This window comes from Physella acuta, unplaced genomic scaffold (assembly GCF_028476545.2).
Source record: "Physella acuta isolate Inbredline_101_S28 unplaced genomic scaffold, ASM2847654v3 ptg000720l, whole genome shotgun sequence".
NCBI classification, from domain to species: domain Eukaryota; kingdom Metazoa; phylum Mollusca; class Gastropoda; family Physidae; genus Physella; species Physella acuta.
In genome coordinates this window covers 278,088-286,039 of record NW_026732238.1, presented here as the reverse complement: position 1 = coordinate 286,039, position 7,952 = coordinate 278,088, and positions in this window count along the sequence as shown.

Sequence of the window (7,952 nt, the reverse complement as noted above, 5' to 3'; positions counted from 1 at the left end):
TTTTGCGGATTGTAATCAACATTTGCCCGCTACTATGACTACCACGACTTTAAGATATGCTTATTGATTAATCACACTAACATCTGCCCACGAGATAGCAGGGTCGAGTTCCGGAACTAGAGTTCAGATTCCAGGTTCTTGTATTAACCCTACTATATCCTCAAATTCCGAATTTTGAAATGGTACTTTACTTTACACGGCTTAACCTTGTTTAGCTAAAGCAGATTGGATAAAGACGTTCCGAAATAATTCTAGTCAAATTATGTCGTATTGTGCAAGGGGTCGTCCATAAATGACGTCACACTCGTAGGGGTAGGGGGGTCCGTAATTTTGTGACGGTGTGTGATGAGGGGGAGGTGGGGGTCCGTAATTTTGTGACGGTGTGTGATGAGGGGGAGGTGGGGGGTCCGTAATTTTGCGACGGTGTGTGATGAGAGGGAGTTGGGGGGTGGGGGTTCAAATGGTGCGACGTCACACTTTTGCATTATAAAAAAGCCATGTTAGAAAACTAATTTTAGACGTTATATCGGCTTTTAGAAAACTGTTTTAATAAATTGCAATAGGAATTGATTTCAGTTCAGACAAGATTTTGGAAAAATATCGATGTTTTAAGAAAAATTCAACAGCAATTTTAAGGGGTGTTGCAGGCTGAAGTGTGACGTCATTTTAGGGGTGGGAGTCTGGCTTTTTGTGTCAATGTGTGACGGAGGGGAGGGGGAGGTAAAAATCATCAAAAAAGCGTGACGTCATGTATGGATGACCTCCAACTACTTAGTTAAATTATTTAAAAAATAAAATAATTAATAAAATGTATACATCGAAACATGCAGTAAATATTTGGATTACGCATGTAAGTTCGTTAGTAAAAACACGTATTTAAATATAAATTAATAGGCAAAAGAATACTGTTTAATCTGTTGTGAACACACGGTACAGTACATCGCACTACCCGCCCTGGTAGATGTTGCTTTGTCCGACCGGGTCCCAGATACTTGGGCGTGGTGTCAAGGTGCGTGGTCCAAGCGTTCATGTCGCAAGCCATGGGCGCCTATAAACCGCGCAAGTGCAATGTAGTGAACTTCCTATCAAAGTGTCCATCCCGAATTGGAAAATTCAACGTCATGGCGGATATCACAAAAAACATTAAGCAAGATAATAGTACAAGTACAAGGAAAGAAAAACCCAGCCTATGCCTTGCTTGAAGAAGTGAATTGTTTCTAAAAAAAATACTTGTTTTTTGAAGACTCTGAGAGCGGTAAATTATTTAATTTCGAAAAATCTGAAAAAAAATATCGTGATAACCAATGATAACCAATTATCATGAATCACTTCAGCATTACTACAACACAATGAGGGATGTTTCACTGAGAGATCTGAGCAATTCAAAATAAAATAAATGCAAATAAATGGCGTTCATAGTAGATCCACACAACACAAAAACAAATGAGATCAACATTGAGCTTTTTCAATTGATGCTGGCAGAGGCGTAGCGACCCTTCCCGGCGCCCGGGGACATACTTTCAATTTGGCGCCCCCTTGGGAGCAAATTTTCGATTTGCACCCCCCCTCGAACTTTTCATTTGCACCCCCCCCCTCAAACTTTCGATTTGCACCCCCACCCCCTCGAACTTTTCATTTGCACCCCCCCCCCCCCTCAAACTTTCGATTTGCACCCCCCTCGAACTTTTCATTTGCACCCCCCCCCTCAAACTTTCGATTTGCACCCCCCCCCCCCCTCGAACTTTTCATTTGCATCCCCCCTCAAACTTTCAATTTAGCGCCCCCTCTAAGGTCGGCGCCCGGGGACATATGTCCCCCCCCGCCCCCCCCTCGCTACGCTACTGGATGCTGGTTCGCTTCAAATAAAATTGCTGGATTTGAAAACGACACATTTGTGGAGCGGTAAGTTCACATAACTCAAGAGCAAGTAAGAGAGTTTGAGGTCCACAAAAGCATGCACTTTCTGCTGCACAACTGGACAGCTCTAAAAGAAATGCCGCAAGTTGAGGCACTCGTATGTGACGCATGGAATAGTCTTGCAGGATGCCACAGTAAGGTGGAGAAGTTGACATCTGGAGTGCTGACGATCTTTAGGTCAACATATTCGTGCTAACAAGAGTTCTCTTTCATGAATATATAAAACATAAAGTAAGAAGCCAACTAACTAATAAAAATATAGAGGCGGGCTTGAAACTGAAAACAAGTTATGAGCCATATTTAAACTATATTTCAAAAGGCACGCAAGGCCAATAACCCAATTGATGTAATTAATATCAATATTAAATTATTATAGTTATACTATATGATTACTAATTATATTATGTTATTGGTATTATTTTTAACGTATGACAAAATTTATACGGACAATTAATTTTAAAAAACCTAAAGTTCCTTGCAACCGATTTATCGATTATTTCCCTCAGTTAAATACTTGGCTACGCGCTAAAACAACGATGCGGCTATATAGACAAGTGGTTTCTCTTTTTGGAAGATCATGCTTGTTGAAATTTTTAGAATATAGATTTAATGTGAACAAGCATACAATCATCAGCAGTGTTTTAAAGACTCTAGAAGAACTTAAATACGTTTTGTGAACCATTTAAACTAACTGCAGCCGAATAAGTTAATAAATACAAATTACATTTTCTTTATACCGCGTTTACACTTGCGACTGGTCTGCTGAGAGAGACTGGTCTCTTGTATGGCAAGAATGGTCTATTGAGAGTTACTGGTTTCTTAGAGGGTTAGGCTATATTGTTGAGATATTCTGGTGTCCTGTATGGTAAGATTGGTTATTCAAGAGAGTTTGGTCTTTTGTATGTTACGACTGGTCTGTTGTGAAAGGCTGGTCTGTTGAGAGATGCTGATGTGATGTCTTGTATGGTAAGACTGGTCTGTTGAGAGATGCTGAAGTGTTGTATGGTAAGACTAGTCTTTTAAGAGATACTGGCGTCTTTAAGATTAGTCAATTTAGGGATGCTTGTGTCTGGTATGGTAAGAATGGTCTGTTGAGAGAGTCTGGTCTTTTGAGAGAGGCTAGTCTGTTGAGAGAGGCTGATATTTGAGAGGCTGGTCTGTTGATAGAGGCTGGTCTGTTGATAGAGGCTGGTCTGTTGAGAGAAGCAGGTCTATTGTGTGATAGGACTGGTCTGTTGAGAGAGGCTGGTCTGTTGAGAGAAGCTGGTATGTTAAGAGAGACGGCTTTCGGGCAAACATAATTCGTTCAAGTATACTTCGAGAATTTGCTCATAGGTGGTTTGACAATCGGTCGCGGCCTCGACTAGAAGTGTTTTGTTCACACGTAGCTTGTGGACGGAGTAGGATTGTCATCAGAGTTTCTTTCAGGCATCTCTTCGGGGGGGCTTCGCCCCCCCCCCGAAAAATTTTTACCGCCCCCCCCCCCCCCCCCCGAACAAAATGAAATTTATATAATTTATATAGAAAATATATACATTTAACAGTGTCCGCCCCCTCCCCCCCCCGAAGAAAGTCTACCGCCCCCCCGAAAATTTTAAGTGCCCCCCCCCGGAGAAAAAAGTCTGGAAGAAACACTGATTGTCATCAGAAGAGGTTTGACAACAAGGGCTTTGTCCAAAGTTGTTTTTTAAACAGGTTGTTTTGTCTTTTAATAATAAGTTGTTATTTGCTAATTAAATGTGTGGTAAAATCAATGGCATTTTTGTTATGACAAGTTTACTTTGAGCCCTGAATCTCAACAACAGTTTGCATTTTGTGTTCATTAAGTAGGATTTATTACTAGATTTATTATTAATCAGAAAATGAGCATACATTATGATACAGCTACTTTTGATACTAAAAAGCTGTAGATTTATTAGAAAATACATAGTGCATAATAATGATAAAATTCATTCGAAATGGCATGCAAAAATTATAGTTAGAGGAGTATTAGTTTTATTGCTCACCAAATAGCACTCAAATATGTCAGTACGCCTGGTTGGCGAAAGGAATGGACGGTAAAAATAATAATTTTACATTTTATTCACCCTTTGTAAAAAACAACTTGATCAATGATTTTCTAAATGTTTCAGTATTAAATGTCGATTAGCCATGTTTTCCCGAAACATTCTAGCTAGTAAATAGTTAACATAGTAATAATAATGATTAAATTTCTTTATTTTGTTGGTTATGTCCCGTAATTTAGGTAGACAACTCAGTTAATATTTTGTTTTTAAATTTAAAAGAAATATTTTTAGGGGATTAAATTCAGTAATAAATGTCGATTAGCTATGTTTTCCCAAAACAATCTATCCAGAAAATAGTAATAATAATATTTAATATTGTTTCATTGGCTATATCTGTCATAGCGTAGATATATAGAATTATACTAGACTAGTAGAGGTTACTGAGGACAGTGTGAACTTGACTGTAGACGATTTGGTACCAGAGTATTTTGCGCGTGTTTAATAAAATATTTGTGGCGTGAGTATGACGTGAGCATGACGCGACAATGTTACCGATGACGTAGGACGCAGTGAAGTTAGTTGGGGGCTAGTTATTATAGGAAAAGGACGTATTTTGATATTGTGTAATAGATATTATAACTGTGTGATAATAAAGTTAATGCTATTTCATTAACGAAGTTGTTGACATTGTTTATTATTGTCGTCGGAAAAAAAGTGTTTCACGTCCTCCTACACTCGGGTATAGTTGGTTGTAGTATTAATAATAGAAGTATTCAGAATAGATATTATATATAATACATACAAAAAAAAACCATCACAATATCCCAGAATTTAACAAGACAGCTCAGATAATATTAAAAAAATAAAATAAACGAAAATAGATTTTTTTTTAAAGAAATTAGTGGAAAACTGAATTGTGACGCTATTATATTGGAAGCATTACTTTTTTAGGGTCATGTCGGAAAGGCTCTACTGTCTTACCAAAAACAACTTACCTATCGGCTGTCTGGAGATATGGTAGACCTGCACTCGCACAGGTTGGCTGAGGTTTGCAGCTATGGTGATTGCAGCTTCCTTGCCAAATGTGTTCACTTTATGTGCAGCATTGGACGTTCAATCAGTCCAGAAGAGGTTGTCTCCAAACAAAGTAATGCTGATAAGGTGTTTGAGAACTGGATCTTGGATGAAGATGATTTTACGATCTTCCCGCATCAAAATTGCAGCTGGCAATCGTCTTACCATCAACCCAGTACAAACGTTGTTAAAGGTAGTCTGACATTTATTTCATTTGCTTAGTTGCTAATGGTGAACTATTTGATACGGTTTAAGCTTGTAAAAAAAAAATCTAAATCTAAACTTCAATCTAAAAAAATGTTTTTTATTTTGCATAAACATACACATATATTCTTAAGTACACACCAATAGTGAGTCGATTTGGCCATACAATATGTTGAGTTACAATTGCCTTCCTCTCTTGTCCATCAATAACAGATTTTTCAATTTTAAGAGCTTCGCCCAAGACTGTGCAGTAGATCCAACTGTTTGACAAAATTGTTAAGATTTTATTGTTGAGAAAAAAATTGATTTTTCAGACAATATCATATTACATTGTTCTTTTAAAAATGTCTACCAAACGTACCCATTTTCAGGATCTACAGCCAATTCCCTTGGTTGAACAAGATCATCACTGATGCGTGTCTTACGGTGGCTGCCATCCAGGCAAGATACCTCGATCGTATTGTACTCATTATCAGTGTAATAAAGATTACGATGGACCCAGTCAAAAGCGATACCATCTGGAGTTTGAACATCTTCAATAATTGTTTTTATTTCATATTTTGCAGTGTGAAGATTAGTCCTGTAATATGTTTGTGATGGATTAATAGCAAAATAATTTTTAAAAAAGTAAACTGCTGTCAATATCGAATCAGCCTGAGACAATGTGCAGTTCTAAAATTTTCACAAAATGTAAAATGCATTAAAGTCTATCTTAAATAAAAATGTTATGAGATAGAATATCAGTCCAATAGATAGAGCTATCTCTGTAGTCAAAGTCCAGACCAACAGCTCCACCGAGAGATTTGTTCAGAAGTGTTTTGTATTCTAAAGTATCCAGGTCATAACTACGGAGGTCTTGACGAGTCAACACCATCAGCTCAGCGGGTTTGTCTGAAATTGTACAAACAAATAAATAGTATTCTGGCATCTTTACTCTTCACTGTAAAAATATACAATAAGTTAAATATTAAATTAAATATGTCATTAGAAAATATATATAATTCCTACTGTAATTTTTGTATTATATAAAAAAAATAAGTACAAATTCACAATGTTGGTGTACCTCTTCTATAATACAACTAGGAATAATTGTGCGCGATAAACTTTTATTTTATAATAATATACAGCAGAATGTATGAATTATTTCCGGCTTACCAGGATGTGTGTTGAGTGATGGCACGAACCAGTGGAGGCAATGACGTGTGTAATGCCGTCCTCGTGCTTTATGTCTGTGTGCATCAAATTTAAATTGCGATATTCTAAAACAGTCGATTTAAAGTCAATGCTGACAAATAACATTAACACACATTTGAATCTGGGTTAAGGATATTACGCAACCCATACAGTCAATTCCCCTCCACCCCTTCCCCTTTGATATCCTCCCTTTATCTACTACCCCCAGGGTAATTACACCCCGTATGCAGGAAGAACACTGACCCTAACCCTAGCCCCAACTACAACTACCTATGAAACATAGCTATATTGTTCTTAGTATTGAAAAGGCATGTGTGAGCAATACGTTGAAAGACTATTCATTCAGATACACAAACTGTACTACAAAAGGATAGCTATGTTAGCGTCGACGTGTGGTGGCGAATACAGAAAAGAAGCTTAACTCTTGGTTGATACAGAAACTAATGTAAAGAGTCTCAAGTGGTAATAATTTTCAACAGAGCAAATTCACATTGTCACTCTGTTTTGTATACGCCACCTATGTCAACATTCGTGGCTTCTCTCCACTTGTGCGTAACTTTTGTTTTATCCGGTTTGTATTTAACTTCCCGCTTTGGATCAGATGTCTCACTTACACAGTGATGTAGTTCGACGCTACTAGTATTCGATTCCTTTACCAAATAACACATTATATAGGGAATATATATATATATATAAATAAATAAATAAATAAATAAATATATATAAATATATATATATATATATATATATATATATATATATATATATATATATATATATATATATATATATATATATATATATATATGGCTACAGGACATTACCCCCCCCCCCCCCGGAAATTACCCCCCCGGACTTTTCCCCCCGTTCGTCATGCAGAAACTAAATGTGTTTAACTTCTAGGTGTTTATTAGCTTCATTATAGCACATTTTAATCAATACATTAATCCAAATTGAATCAGGCATGTCACCGGCGACCCGGTATGGTACGATTAGGCTGCGAACATAAATTTCAGTTTCGGCACCCAAAGGCTCACCCAGGCCGCTGAGGGCTCTGTAATACGTTTCATTTTAATAAGCAGAAAAATTAACTAGTGGTCGGTGTGGTCGAGTCGGTAAACCTCATGTTTGCTAAACCGAATAGTCTCAAGTTCGAAGTAGTGTAGGTAGACCCGTGTCACAATATTTATGATCCAAGCGCGGGCATTGTTTACATTTAAATAACTAACTTTTAGAAAACAAGGTCACGCGTCTAAGAATATATGATGAATGAAACCCATCTTATATATTTCGTCGGACTTTCTTCTATTTTCCGCGGCAACGCGCGGGGACGGGTACGCTAGTGTATATATATATATATATATACATATATATATATATATATATATATATATATATATATATATATATATATATATATATATATATATATATATAAATTCAGCCGTGGACCCCGCCCCTGAATTCTAAAAGCCTACCAAAGTTTTCCAGAAGATAACGCCTATTGTTTAGTTACCCCCGCGGGTATTCCTTCGTTCTCAGGAGTTAGTATTGGGT